Raw genomic sequence first — 15,432 nt, 5'->3', positions numbered from 1 at the left:
GTAAAGAAAAATAATTTTCGTTGTGAAAAAAATAAATTGGTATGCTCTTATTTGTAATAAAAAAATAAAACGAGGTAAGAAAAAATAACTTGTGTCATTTTTTTATAACAAATTAACTGAGATACTCTTTTGTAACCAAAAAGAAACTGAGTTATTTTTCACTTGAATAATAGATTGAGAAACATTTTCCCAATAAAACATAAAACGAGGCAAAGAAAAACAATTTGAGGTGCTTTTTTCTAAAATAAATAACCTGAGGTATTTTTTCGTTTACAAATAAATTGAAGAATTATTCGGTAAAAAAGAATAAAATGGGATAAAGAAAAATAATTTGAGGTATTTTCTTGGTCAAATAATAAATTGAGGTAAATTTTGGAAATTAAAATAAACTGAGATCTTTTTCATTTTAAAAACAAATTGAGCTACAATTCAGTTAAATTAATCATTAAATACGGTAAAGAAAAGCAATTTGAGGTATTTCTTTGGTTAAAAAAATTAATTTGAGGTGCTCTTCGGTAATTAAAATAAACTGAGGTGTGTTTAGGTAAAAAAGATAAATTGAGGTACTCTATGGTAATGAAAATAAACTGAGGTATTTCTTGGTGACCGAAAAAAAAGATGAGGTAAACAAAAATAGTTTGAGATATTTTTTGGTCAGGAAAAATAAAATGAGGCAAAGCAAAATACTTTGACGTATTTTTATTAAAAAAATAAATCGAGGTGCGTTTCAGTAATAAAAAATTAAATGACGTAAGAAAAAATAATGTGAGGCGTTTCTTGGTAAATACTAATTTGTGCTACTTTTTTGTAATTAACAATGAACTGAGGTATTTTTCTTTTGAAAAATAAAATGAGCAACTTTTTTGTAATAAAAAATAAAAATGAGTTAAAGAAAAATAACTTGAGGTGCTTTTCGCAGAAATAAATAAATTGAGGTACGTTTGGCAAATAAGAATAAACTGAGTTATTTTTCGTATACGAATAAATCTAGGAATTATTTGGTAATAAAGAATAAAATGAGATAAAGAAAAATAATGTGAGGAATTTTTTGGAAAAAAAATAATAATGGAGGTAATTTTGGGGAATAAAAAATAAAATCAGGTAAAGAATAATACAATGACGTAGTTTTTTAGTAAAAAAAAAATTCAGTAACTTTTTGAAAATTAAAATAAACAGAGGCTTTTTTGTTTTGTAAACAAATCGGTCGAGGTATTTTTGGTAATAAAAAAAAACTTAGGTAAAAAAAAAATGTTCTGAGGCATTATTTTTTAATAAAAAAATGTACTGCGCCTTTTGAAAATGAAAAATAAAATTGGGCAAGGAAAAATAATTTGAGGTATTTTCTTGGTCAAATTATTAATTGAGGTAAATTTTAGAAATTAAAATAAACTAAGATATTTTCCTTTTTAAAAATATTTTGAGCAACGTTTCGATAAAAATAAAAGTTAAATATGGTAAAGAATAGTAATTTGAGGTGCATTTCGGTAAAAAAAAAAAAAAAATTCCTTAAGGAAAAATGATGTGTGATATTTTTTGGTAAAAAAATAAATTGAGCTACTTTTTGGTAATTAACAATAATTGAGGTATTTTTCGTTTGAAAAATAAATTGAGGTACTTTTTTGTAACAAAAAATAAAATCAGGTCTAGAAAAATAATTTGTGGTATTCTTCGATAAAAAAAAAAAAAAAGGTTATTTTTGGAAATAAAAAAACAATTAGGTGAGGATAAATAATTTGAGGTATTTTTCGCTAAAGAAATATATTGAGGTACTCTTTGCAAATTAGAATAACCTGAGGTATTTTTTGTTTGAAAAATTAAATGTGGAATTATTTGGAAATACATAATAAAATGAGGCAAAAAAAAATAACTTGAGGTACTTATGTGAAATAAAAAATAATATCAAGTAAAGAAAAGTATAATGCGGTATTTTTGATGAAAAACAAATAAATCGATGAACTTTTCGCTAATAAAAAATAAAACTAATTCGAGCTATTTTTTTTTTTAAAAGAATAAAAAGATGTACTTTCTGATAATAAAAACAAAAATAAGGTAAAGAAAAGTCATTTGCGCATTTTTTGTAAAGGAAATAAATTAAGGTACCCTTTGGTAATTAAAAAAAAAAACTAAGTTATGTTTTATATAAAATTAAAATTGGCTACTTCTAGGTAATAAAAAATAAGATGAGGTAAAGGAAAATAATTTGAAGCATTTTTTTCAAAAAAATATAAACAAGGGTATTTTTTTTTTTAACAGAAAATAAAATGAGGTAAAGAAAAATAATATTTGTTGTGAAAAAAATAAATTGGTATGCTCTTATTTGTAATAAAAAAATAAAACGAGGTAAGAAAAAATAACTTGTGTCATTTTTTTATTACAAATTAACTGAGATACTCTTTTGTAACAAAAAAGAAACTGAGTTATTTTTTATTTGAATAATAGATTGAGAAACCTTTTCCCAATAAAACATAAAACGAGGCAAAGAAAAACAATTTGAGGTGCTTTTTTCTAAAATAAATAACCTGAGGTATTTTTCGTTTACAAATAAATTTAAGAATTATTCGGTAAGAAAGAATAAAATGGGATAAAGAAAAATAATTTGAGGTATTTTCTTGGTCAAATAATAAATTGAGGTAAATTTTGGAAATTAAAATAAACTGAGATCTTATTCGTTTTAAAAACAAATTGAGCTACTTATGAGTTAAATTAATCATTAAATACGGTAAAGAAAAGCAATTTGAGGTATTTCTTTGGTTAAAAAAATTAATTTGAGGTGCTCTTTGGTAATTAAAATAAACTGAGGTGTGTTTAGGTAAAAAAGATAAATTGAGGTACTCTATGGTAATTAAAATAAACTGAGGTATTTCTTGGTGACCGAAAAAAAAGATGAGGTAAACAAAAATAGTTTGAGATATTTTTTGGTCAGGAAAAATAAAATGAGGCAAAGCAAAATACTTTGACGTATTTTTATTAAAAAAATAAATCGAGGTGCATTTCAGTCATAAAAAATTAAATGACGTAAGAAAAAATAATGTGAGGCGTTTTTTCATAAATACTAATTTGTGCTACTTTTTTGTAATTAACAATGAACTGAGGTATTTTTCTTTTGAAAAATAAAATGAGCAACTTTTTTGTAATAAAAAAAAAAATGAGTTAAAGAAAAATAACTTGAGGTGCTTTTCGCCGAAATAAATAAATTGAGGTACGTTTGGCGAATAAGAATAAACTGAGTTTTTTTTCGTATACGAATAAATTGAGGAATTATTTGGTAATAAAGAATAAAATGAGATAAAGAAAAATAATGTGAGGTATTTTTTGGCAAAAAAAATAATAATGGAGGTAATTTTGGGAAATAAAAAATAAAATCAGGTAAAGAATAATACAATGACGTAGTTTTTTAGTAAAAAAATAACATCATTAACTTTTTGGAAATTAAAATAAACAGAGGCTTTTTTGTTTTGTAAACAAATCGGTCGAGGTATTTTTGGTAATAAAAAAATAAATTAGGTAAAAAAAAAATATTCTGATGTATTATTTTTTAATTAAAAAATGTGCTGTGCCTTTTGAAAATGAAAAATAAAATTGGGCAAGGAAAAATAATATGAGGTATTTTCTTGGTCAAATTATAAATTGCGGTAAATTTTGGAAATTAGAATAAACTAAGATATTTTCCTTTTTAAAATATTTTGAGCAACGTTTCGAGAAAAATAAAAGTTAAATATGGTAAAGAATAGTAATTTGAGGTGCATTTCGGTAAAAAAAAAAAAAAATTCCTTAAGGAAAAATAATGTGTGGTATTTTTTGGTAAAAAAATAAATTGAGCTACTTTTTGGTAATTAACAATAACTGAGGTATTTTTCGTTTGAAAAATAAATTGAGGTACTTTTTTGTAACAAAAAATAAAATCAGGTCTAGAAAAATAATTTGTGGTATTCTTCGATAAAAAAATAAATTAAGGTTATTTTTGGAAATAAAAAAACAATTAGTTGAGGATAAATAACTTGAGGTATTTTTCGCTAAAGAAATAAATAGAGGTACTCTTTGCAATAAATTAAGGTACCCTTTGGTAATTAAAAAAAAAAACTCAGTTATGTTTTATATAAAATTCAAATTGGCTACTTCTAGGTAATAAAAAATAAGATGAGGTAAAGGAAAATAATTTGAAGTAATTTTTCAATAAAATATAAACCAGGGTATTTTTTTTTGGAACAGAAAATAAAATGAGGTAAACAAAAATAATATTTGTTGTGAAAAAAATAAATTGGTATGCTCTTATTTGTAATAAAAAAATAAAACGACGTAAGAAAAAATAACTTGTGTCATTTTTTTATAACAAATTAACTGAGATACTCTTTTGTAACAAAAAAGAAACTAAGTTATTTTTCATTTGAATAATAGATTGAGAAACCTTTTCCCAATAAAACATAAAACGAGGCAAAGAAAAACAATTTGAGGTGCATTTTTCTAAAATAAATAACCTGAGGTATTTTTAGTTTACAAAGAAATTGAAGAATTAATCGGTAAAAAAGAATAAAATGGGATAAAGAAAAATAATTTGAGGTATTTTCTTGGTCAAATAATAAATTGAGGTAAATTTTGGAAATTAAAATAAACTGAGATCTTTTTCGTTTTAAAAACAAATTGAGCTACTCTTCAGTAAAATTAATCATTAAATACGGTAAAGAAAAGCAATTTGAGGTGTTTCTTTGGTTAAAAAAATTAATTTGAGGTGCTCTTCGGTAATTAAAATAAACTGAGGTGTGTTTAGGTAAAAAAGATAAATTGAGGTACTCTATGGTAATTAAAATAAACTGAGGTATTTCTTGGTGACTGAAAAAAAAGATGAGGTAAACAAAAATAGTTTGAGATATTTTTTGGTAATAAAAAATTAAATGAGGCAAAGCAAAATACTTTGACGTATTTTTATTAAAAAAATAAATCGAGGTGCGTTTCAGTAATAAAAAATTAAATGACGTAAGAAAAAATAATGTGAGGCGTTTCTTCGTAAATACTAATTTGTGCTACTTTTTTGTAATTAACAATGAACTGAGGTATTTTTCTTTTGAAAATAAAATGAGCAACTTTTTTGTAATAAAAAATAAAAATGAGTTAAAGAAAAATAACTTGAGGTGCTTTTCGCCGAAATAAATAAATTGAGGTACGTTTGGCAAATAAGAATAAACTGAGTTATGTTTCGTATACGAAAAAATTGAGGAATTATTTGGTAATAAAGAATAAAATGAGATAAAGAAAAATAATGTGAGGTATTTTTTGGCAAAAAAAATAATAATGGAGGTAATTTTGGGGAATAAAAAATAAAATAAGGTAAAGAATAATACAATGACGTAGTTTTTTAGTAAAAAAATAATTTCAGTAACTTTTTGGAAATTAAAATAAACAGAGGCTTTTTTGTTTTGTAAACAAATCGGTCGAGGAATTTTTGGTAATAAAAAAAAAAAATTAGGTAAAAATAAAATATTCTGATGTATTATTTTTTAATAAAAAAATGTGCTGTGCCTTTTGAAAATGAAAAATAAAATTTGGCAAGGAAAAATAATTTGAGGTATTTTCTTGGTCAAATAATAAATTGAGGTAAATTTTGGAAATTAAAATAAACTAAGATATTTTCCTTTTTAAAAATATATTGAACAACGTTTCGATAAAAATAAAAGTTAAATAAGGTAAAGAATAGTAATTTGAGATACACTTTTGTAACAAAAAAGAAACTGAGTTATTTTTCATTTGAGTAATAGATTGAGAAACCTTTTCCCAATAAAACATAAAACGAGGCAAAGAAAAACAATTTGAGGTGCATTTTTCAAAATTAAATAACCTGAGGTATTTTTCGTTTACAAATAAATTGAAGAATTATTCGGTAAAAAAGAATAAAATGGGATAAAGAAAAATAATTTGAGGTATTTTCTTGGTCAAATAATAAATTGAGGTAAATTTTGGAAATTAAAAAAAACTGAGATCTTTTTCGTTTTAAAAACAAATTGAGCTACTCTTCAGTAAAATTAATCATTAAATATGGTAAAGAAAAGCAATTTGAGGTATTTCTTTGGTTAAAAAAATTAATTTGGGGTACTTTATGGTAATTAAAATAAACTGAGGTATTTCTTGGTGACCAAAAAAAAAGATGAGGTAAACAAAAACAGTTTGAGATATTTTTGGTCAGGAAAAATAAAATGAGGCAACGCAAAATACTTTGACGTATTTTTATTAAAAAAATAAATCGAGTTGCGTTTCAGCAATAAAAAATTAAATTGAGCTACTTTTTGGTAATTAACAATAACTGAGGTATTTTTCGTTTGAAAAATAAATTGAGGTACTTTTTTGTAACAAAAAATAAAATCAGGTCTAGAAAAATAATTTGTGGTATTCTTCGATAAAAAAATAAATTAAGGTTGTTTTTGGAAATAAAAAAATAATTAGGTGAGGATAAATAATTTGAGGTATTTTTCGCTAAAGAAATAAATTGAGGTACTCTCTGCAAATTAGAATAAACTGAGGTATTTTTCGTTTGAAAAATAAAATGAGGAATTATTCGGAAATACATAATAAAATGAGGCAAAAAAAAATAGCTTGAGGTACTTATGTGAAATAAAAAATAATATCAGGTAAAGAAAAGTATAATGCGGTATTTTTGATGAAAAAAGAATAAATCGATGAATTTTTCGCTAATAAAAAATAAAACTAATTCGAGCTATTTTTTTTTTTAAAGAATAAAAAGATGTACTTTCTGATAATAAAAACAAAAATAAGGTAAAGAAAAGTCATTTGCGCATCTTTTGTAAAGAAAATAAATTAAGGTACCCTTTGGTAATTAAAAAAAAAAACTCAGTTATGTTTTATATAAAATTAAAATTGGCTACTTCTAGGTAATAAAAAATAAGATGAGGTAAAGGAAAATAATTTGAAGCATTTTTTTCAATAAAATATAAACCAGGGTATTTTTTTTTGGAACAGAAAATAAAATGAGGTAAAGAAAAATAATATTTGTTGTGAAAAAAATAAATTGGTATGCTCTTATTTGTAATAAAAAAATAAAACGAGGTAAGAAAAAATAACTTGTGTCATTTTTTTATAACAAATTAACTGAGATACTCTTTTGTAACAAAAAAGAAACTGAGTTAATTTTCATTTGAATAATAGATTGAGAAACCTTTTCCCAATAAAACATAAAACGAGGCAAAGAAAAACAATTTGAGGTGCTTTTTTCTAAAATAAATAACCTGAGGTATTTTTCGTTTACAAATAAGTTGAAGAATTATTCGGTAAAAAAGAATAAAATGGGATAAAGAAAAATATTTTGAGGTATTTTCTTGGTCAAATAATAAATTGAGGTAAATTTTGGAAATTAAAATAAAATGAGATCTTTTTCATTTTAAAAACAAATTGAGCTACTCTTCAGTAAAATTAATCATTAAATACGGTAAAGAAAAGCAATTTGAGGTATTTCTTTGGTTAAAAAAATTAATTTGAGGTGCTCTTCGGTAATTAAAATAAACTGAGGTGTGTTTAGGTAAAAAAGATAAATTGAGGTACTCTATGGTAATTAAAATAATTTGTGGTATTTCATGGTGACCGAAAAAAAAGATGAGGTAAAGAAAAATAGTTTGAGATATTTTTTAGTCAGGAAAAATAAAATGAGGCAAAGCAAAATACTTTGACGTATTTTTATTAAAAAAATATATAGAGGTGTGTTTCAGCAATCAAAAATTAAATTGAGCTACTTTTTGGTAATTAACAATAACTGAAGTATTTTTCGTTTGAAAAATAAATTGAGGTACTTTTTTGTAACAAAAAATAAAATGAGGTCTAGAAAATTAATTTGTGGTATTCTTTGATAAAAAAATAAATTAAGGTTATTTTTGGAAATAAAAAAACAGTTAGGTGAGGATAAGCAATTTGAGGTATTTTTCGCTAAAGAAATAAATTGAGGTACTCTTTGCAAATTAGAATAAACTGAGGTATTTTTCGTTTGAAAAATAAAATGAGGAATTATTTGGAAATACATAATAAAATGAGGCAAAAAAAAATAGCTTGAGGTACTTATGTGAAATAGAAAAGAATATCAGGTAAGGAAAAATATAATGCGGTATTTTAGATGAAAAAAAAATAAATCGATGAACTTTTCGCTAATAAAAAATAAAACTAATTCGAGCTACTTTTTTTTTTAAAAAAAAAAAAATGTACTTTCTGATAATAAAAATAAAAATTAGGTCAAGAAAAGTCATTTGCGCATTTTTTTTAAAGAAAATAAATTAAGGTACCCTTTGGTAATTAAAAAAAAAACTCAGTTATGTTTTATATAAAATTAAAATTGGCTACTTCTAGGTAATAAAAAATAAGATGAGGTAAAGGAAAATAATTTCAAGCATTTTTTTCAATAAAATATAAACCAGGGTATTTTTTTTTGGAACAGAAAATAAAATGAGGTAGAGAAAAATAATATTTGTTGTGAAAAAAATAAATTGGTATGCTCTTATTTGTAATAAAAAAACAAAACCAGGTAAGAAAAAGTAACTTGTGTCATTTTTTTATAACAAATTAACTGAGATACTCTTTTGTAACAAAAAAGAAACTGAGTTATTTTTCATTGGAATAATAGATTGAGAAACCTTTTCCCAATAAAACATAAAACGAGGCAAAGAAAAACAATTTGAGGTGCTTTTTTCTAAAATAAATAATCTGAGGTATTTTTCGTTTACAAAAAAATTGAAGAATTATTCGGTAAAAAAGAATAAAATGGGATAAAGAAAAATAATTTGAGGTATTTTCTTGGTCAAATAATAAATTGAGGTAAATTTTGGAAATTAAAATAAACTGAGATCTTTTTCGTTTTAAAAACAAATTGAGCTACTCTTCAGTAAAATTAATCATTAAATACGGTAAAGAAAAGCAATTTGAGGTATTTCTTTGGTTAAAAAAATTAATTTGAGGTGCTCTTCGGTAATTAAAATAAACAGAGGTGTGTTTAGGTAAAAAAGATAAATTGAGGTACTCTAAGGTAATTAAAATAAACTGAGGTATTTCTTGGTGACCGAAAAAAAAGATGAGGTAAACAAAAATAGTTTGAGATACTTTTTGGTCTGAAAAAATAAAATGAGGCAAAGCAAAATACTTTGACGTATTTTTATTAAAAAAATAAATCGAGGTGCGTTTCAGTAATAAAAAATTAAATGACGTAAGAAAAAATAATGTGAGGCGTTTCTTCGTAAATACTAATTTGTGCTACTTTTTTGTAATTAACAATGAACTGAGGTATTTTTCTTTTGAAAATAAAATGAGCAACTTTTTTGTAATAAAAAATAAAAATGAGTTAAAGAAAAATAACTTGAGGTGCTTTTCGCCGAAATAAATAAATTGAGGTACGTTTGGCAAATAAGAATAAACTGAGTTATTTTTTGTATACGAATAAATTGAGGAATTATTGGGTAATAAAGAATAAAATGAGATAAAGAAAAATAATGTGAGGTATTTTTTGGCAAAAAAAATAATAATGGAGGTAATTTTGGGGAATAAAAAATAAAATCAGGTAAAGAATAATACAATGACGTAGTTTTTTAGTAAAAAAATAAATTCAATAACTTTTTGGAAATTAAAATAAACAGAGGCTTTTTTGTTTTGTAAACAAATCGGTCGAGGTATTTTTGGTAATAAAAAAAAAATATTAGGTAAAAAAAAAATATTCTGATGTATTATTTTTTAATAAAAAAATGTGCTGTGCCTTTTGAAAATGAAAAAAAAAATTGGGCAAGGAAAAATAATTTGAGGTATTTTCTTGGTCAAATAATAAATTGAGGTAAATTTTGGAAATTAAAATAAACTAAGATATTTTCCTTTTTAAAAATATATTGAGCAACGTTTCGATAAAAATAAAAGTTAAATATGGTAAAGAATAGTAATTTGAGATACTCTTTTGTAACAAAAAAGAAACTGAGTTATTTTTCATTTGAGTAATAGATTGAGAAACCTTTTCCCAATAAAACATAAAACGAGGCAAAGAAAAACAATTTGAGGTGCATTTTTCTAAAATAAATAACCTGAGGTATTTTTCATTTACAAATAAATTGAAGAATTATTCGGTAAAAAAGAATAAAATGGGATAAAAAAAAATAATTTGAGGTATTTTCTGGGTCAAATAATAAATTGAGGTAAATTTTGGAAATTAAAATAAACTGAGATCTTTTTCGTTTTAAAAACAAATTGAGCTACCCTTCAGTAAAATTAATCATTAAATATGGTAAAGAAAAGCAATTTGAGGTATTTCTTTGGTTAAAAAAATTAATTTGAGGTGCTCTTCAGTAATTAAAATATACTGAGGTGTGTTTAGGTAAAAAAGATAAATTGAGGTACTCTATGGTAATTAAAATAAACTGAGGTATTTCTTGGTGACCAAAAAAAAAGATGAGGTAAACAAAAATAGTTTGAAATATTTTTTGGTCAGGAAAAATAGAATGAGGCAAAGCAAAATACTTTGACGAATTTTTGTTAAAAAAATAAATCGAGGTGCGTTTCAGCAATAAAAAATTAAATTGAGCTACTTTTTGGTAATTAACAATAACTGAGGTATTTTTCGTTTGAAAAATAAATTGAGGTACTTTTTTGTAACAAAAAATAAAATCAGGTCTAGAAAAATAATTTGTGGTATTCTTCGATAAAAAAATAAATTAAGGTTATTTTTGGAAATAAAAAAATAATTTGAGGTATTTTTCGCTAAAGAAATAAATTGAGGTACTCTTTGCAAATTAGAATAAACTGAGGTATTTTTCGTTTGAAAATTAAAATGAGGAATTATTTGGAAATACATAATAAAATCAGGCAAAAAAAAATAGCTTGAGGTACTTATGTGAAATAAAAAATAATATCAGGTAAAGTAAAGTATAATGCGGTATTTTTGATGAAAAAAGAATAAATCGATGAACTTTTCGCTAATAAAAAAAAAAACTAATTCGAGCTATTTTTTTTTTTTAAAGAATAAAAAGATGTACTTTTTGATAATAAAAACAAAAATAAGGTAAAGAAAAGTCATTTGCGCATCTTTTGTAAAGAAAATAAATTAAGGTACCCTTTGGTAATTAAAAAAAAAAACTCAGTTATGTTTTATATAAAATTAAAATTTGCTACTTCTAGGTAATAAAAAATAAGATGAGGTAAAAGGAAAATAATTTGAAGCATTTTTTTCAATAAAATATAAACCAGGGTATTTTTTTTTTGGAACAGAAAATAAAATGAGGTAAAGAAAAATAATATTTGTTGTGAAAAAAATAAATTGGTATGCTCTTATTTGTAATAAAAAAATAAAACGAGGTAAGAAAAAATAACTTGTGTCATTTTTTTATAACAAATTAACTGAGATACTCTTTTGTAACAAAAAAGAAATTGAGTTATTTTTCATTTGAATAATAGATTGAGAAACCTTTTCCCAATAAAACATAAAACGAGGCAAAGAAAAACAATTTGAGGTGCATTTTTCTAAAATAAATAACCTGAGGTATTTTTCGTTTACAAATAAATTGAAGAATTATTCGGTAAAAAAGAATAAAATGGGATAAAGAAAAATAATTTGAGGTATTTTCTTGGTTAAACAATAAATTGAGGTAAATTTTAGAAATTAAAATAAACTGAGATCTTTTTCGTTTTAAAAACAAATTGAGCTACTCTTCAGTAAAATTAATCATTAAATACGGTAAAGAAAAGCAATTTGAGGTATTTCTTTGGTTAAAAAAATTAATTTGAGGTGCTCTTCGGTAATTAAAATAAACTGAGGTGTGTTTAGGTAAAAAAGATAAATTGAGGTACTCTATGGTAATTAAAATAAACTGAGGTATTTCTTGGTGACCGAAAAAAAAGATGAGGTAAAGAAAAATAGTTTGAGATATTTTTTGGTAAGGAAAAATAAAATGAGGCAAAGCAAAATACTTTGACGTATTTTTATTAAAAAAATATATAGAGGTGCGTTTCAGCAATAAAAAATTAAATTGAGCTACTTTTTGGTAATTAACAATAACTGAAGTATTTTTCGTTTGAAAAATAAATTGAGGTACTTTTTTGTAACAAAAAATAAAATCAGGTCTAGAAAAATAATTTGTGGTATTCTTCGATAAAAAAATAAATTAAGGTTGTTTTTGGAAATAAAAAAACAATTAGGTGAGGGTAAATAATTTGAGGTATTTTTCGCTAAAGAAATAAATTGAGGTACTCTTTGCAAATTAGAATAAACTGAGGTATTTTTCGTTTGAAAAATAAAATGAGGAATTATTCCGAAATACATAATAAAATGAGGCAAAAAAAAATAGCTTGAGGTACTTATGTGAAATAAAAAATAATATCAGGTAAAGAAAAATATAATGCGGTATTTTAGATGAAAAAAAAATAAATCGATGAACTTTTTGCTAATTAAAAATAAAACTAATTCGAGCTATTTTTTTTTTAAAGAATAAAAATATGTACTTTCTGATAATAAAATCAAAAATAAGGTAAAGAAAAGTCATTTGCGCATTTTTTGTAAAGAAAATAAATTAAGGTACCCTTTGGTAATTAAAAAAAAAAACTCAGTTATGTTTTATATAAAATTAAAATTTGCTACTTCTAGGTAATAAAAAATAAGATGAGGTAAAAGGAAAATAATTTGAAGCATTTTTTTCAATAAAATATAAACCAGGGTATTTTTTTTTTGGAACAAAAAATAAAATGAGGTAAAGAAAAATAATATTTGTTGTGAAAAAAATAAATTGATATGCTCTTATTTGTAATAAAAAAATAAAACGAGGTAAGAAAAAGTAACTTGTGTCATTTTTTTATAACAAATTAACTGAGATACTCTTTTGTAACAAAAAAGAAACTGAGTTATTTTTCATTTGAATAATAGATTGAGAAACCTTTTCCCAATAAAACATAAAACGAGGCAAAGAAAAACAATTTGAGGTGCATTTTTCTAAAATAAATAACCTGAGGTATTTTTCGTTTACAAATAAATTGAAGAATTATTCGGTAAAAAAGAATAAAATGGGATAAAGAAAAATAATTTGAGGTATTTTCTTGGTTAAACAATAAATTGAGGTAAATTTTAGAAATTAAAATAAACTGAGATCTTTTTCGTTTTAAAAACAAATTGAGCTACTCTTCAGTAAAATTAATCAATAAATATGGTAAAGAAAAGCAATTTGAGGTATTTCTTTGGTTAAAAAAATTAATTTGAGGTGCTCTTCGGTAATTAAAATAAACTGAGGTGTGTTTAGGTAAAAAAGATAAATTGAGGTACTCTATGGAAATTAAAATAAACTGAGGTATTTCTTGGTGACCGAAAAAAAAGATGAGGTAAAGAAAAATAGTTTGAGATATTTTTTGGTAAGGAAAAATAAAATGAGGCAAAGCAAAATACTTTGACGTATTTTTATTAAAAAAATATATAGAGGTGCGTTTCAGCAATAAAAAATTAAATTGAGCTACTTTTTGGTAATTAACAATAACTGAAGTATTTTTCGTTTGAAAAATAAATTGAGGTACTTTTTTGTAACAAAAAATAAAATCAGGTCTAGAAAAATAATTTGTGGTATTCTTCGATAAAAAAATAAATTAAGGTTGTTTTTGGAAATAAAAAAACAATTAGGTGAGGATAAATAATTTGAGGTATTTTTCGCTAAAGAAATAAATTGAGGTACTCTTTGCAAATTATAATAAACTGAGGTATTTTTCGTTTGAAAAATAAAATGAGGAATTATTCCGAAATACATGATAAAATGAGGCAAAAAAAAATAGCTTGAGGTACTTATGTGAAATAAAAAATAATATCAGGTAAAGAAAAATATAATGCGGTATTTTAGATGAAAAAAAAATAAATCGATGAACTTTTTGCTAATTAAAAATAAAACTAATTCGAGCTATTTTTTTTTTAAAGAATAAAAATATGTACTTTCTGATAATAAAATCAAAAATAAGGTAAAGAAAAGTCATTTGCCCATTTTTTGTAAAGAAAATAAATTAAGGTACCCTTTGGTAATTAAAAAAAAAAACTCAGTTATGTTTTATATAAAATTAAAATTTGCTACTTCTAGGTAATAAAAAATAAGATGAGGTAAAAGGAAAATAATTTGAAGCATTTTTTTCAATAAAATATAAACCAGGGTATTTTTTTTTTGGAACAGAAAATAAAATGAGGTAAAGAAAAATAATATTTGTTGTGAAAAAAATAAATTGGTATGCTCTTATTTGTAATAAAAAAATAAAACGAGGTAAGAAAAAGTAGCTTGTGTCATTTTTTTATAACAAATTAACTGAGATACTCTTTTGTAACAAAAAAGAAACTGAGTTATTTTTCATTTGAATAATAGATTGAGAAACCTTTTCCCAATAAAACATAAAACGAGGCAAAGAAAAACAATTTGAGGTGCATTTTTCTAAAATAAATAACCTGAGGTATTTTTCGTTTACAAATAAATTGAAGAATTATTCGGTAAAAAAGAATAAAATGGGATAAAGAAAAATAATTTGAGGTATTTTCTTGGTTAAACAATAAATTGAGGTAAATTTTAGAAATTAAAATAAACTGAGATCTTTTTCGTTTTAAAAACAAATTGAGCTACTCTTCAGTAAAATTAATCAATAAATATGGTAAAGAAAAGCAATTTAAGGTATTTCTTTGGTTAAAAAAATTAATTTGAGGTGCTCTTCGGTAATTAAAATAAACTGAGGTGTGTTTAGGTAAAAAAGATAAATTGAGGTACTCTATGGAAATTAAAATAAACTGAGGTATTTCTTGGTGACCGAAAAAAAAGATGAGGTAAAGAAAAATAGTTTGAGATATTTTTTGGTCAGGAAAAATAAAATGAGGCAAAGCAAAATACTTTGACGTATTTTTATTAAAAAAATATATAGAGGTGCGTTTCAGCAATAAAAAATTAAATTGAGCTACTTTTTGGTAATTAACAATAACTGAAGTATTTTTCGTTTGAAAAATAAATTGAGGTACTTTTTTGTAACAAAAAATAAAATCAGGTCTAGAAAAATAATTTGTGGTATTCTTCGATAAAAAAATAAATTAAGGTTGTTTTTGGAAATAAAAAAACAATTAGGTGAGGATAAATAATTTGAGGTATTTTTCGCTAAAGAAATAAATTGAGGTACTCTTTGCAAATTAGAATAAACTGAGGTATTTTTCGTTTGAAAAATAAAATGAGGAATTATTCCGAAATACATAATAAAATGAGGCAAAAAAAAATAGCTTGAGGTACTTATGTGAAATAAAAAATAATATCAGGTAAAGAAAAATATAATGCGGTATTTTAGATGAAAAAAAAATAAATCGATGAACTTTTTGCTAATTAAAAATAAAACTAATTCGAGCTATTTTTTTTTTAAAGAATAAAAATATGTACTTTCTGATAATAAAATCAAAAATAAGGTAAAGAAAAGTCATTTGCCCATTTT

The sequence above is a fragment of the Amborella trichopoda genome, chromosome 3 (genome assembly GCF_054954075.1).
Source record: "Amborella trichopoda isolate Santa Cruz 75 chromosome 3, AtrichopodaSantaCruz75HAP2 v2.0, whole genome shotgun sequence".
Lineage (NCBI taxonomy): Eukaryota > Viridiplantae > Streptophyta > Magnoliopsida > Amborellales > Amborellaceae > Amborella > Amborella trichopoda.
Note: the sequence above shows the minus strand (reverse complement) of the source record.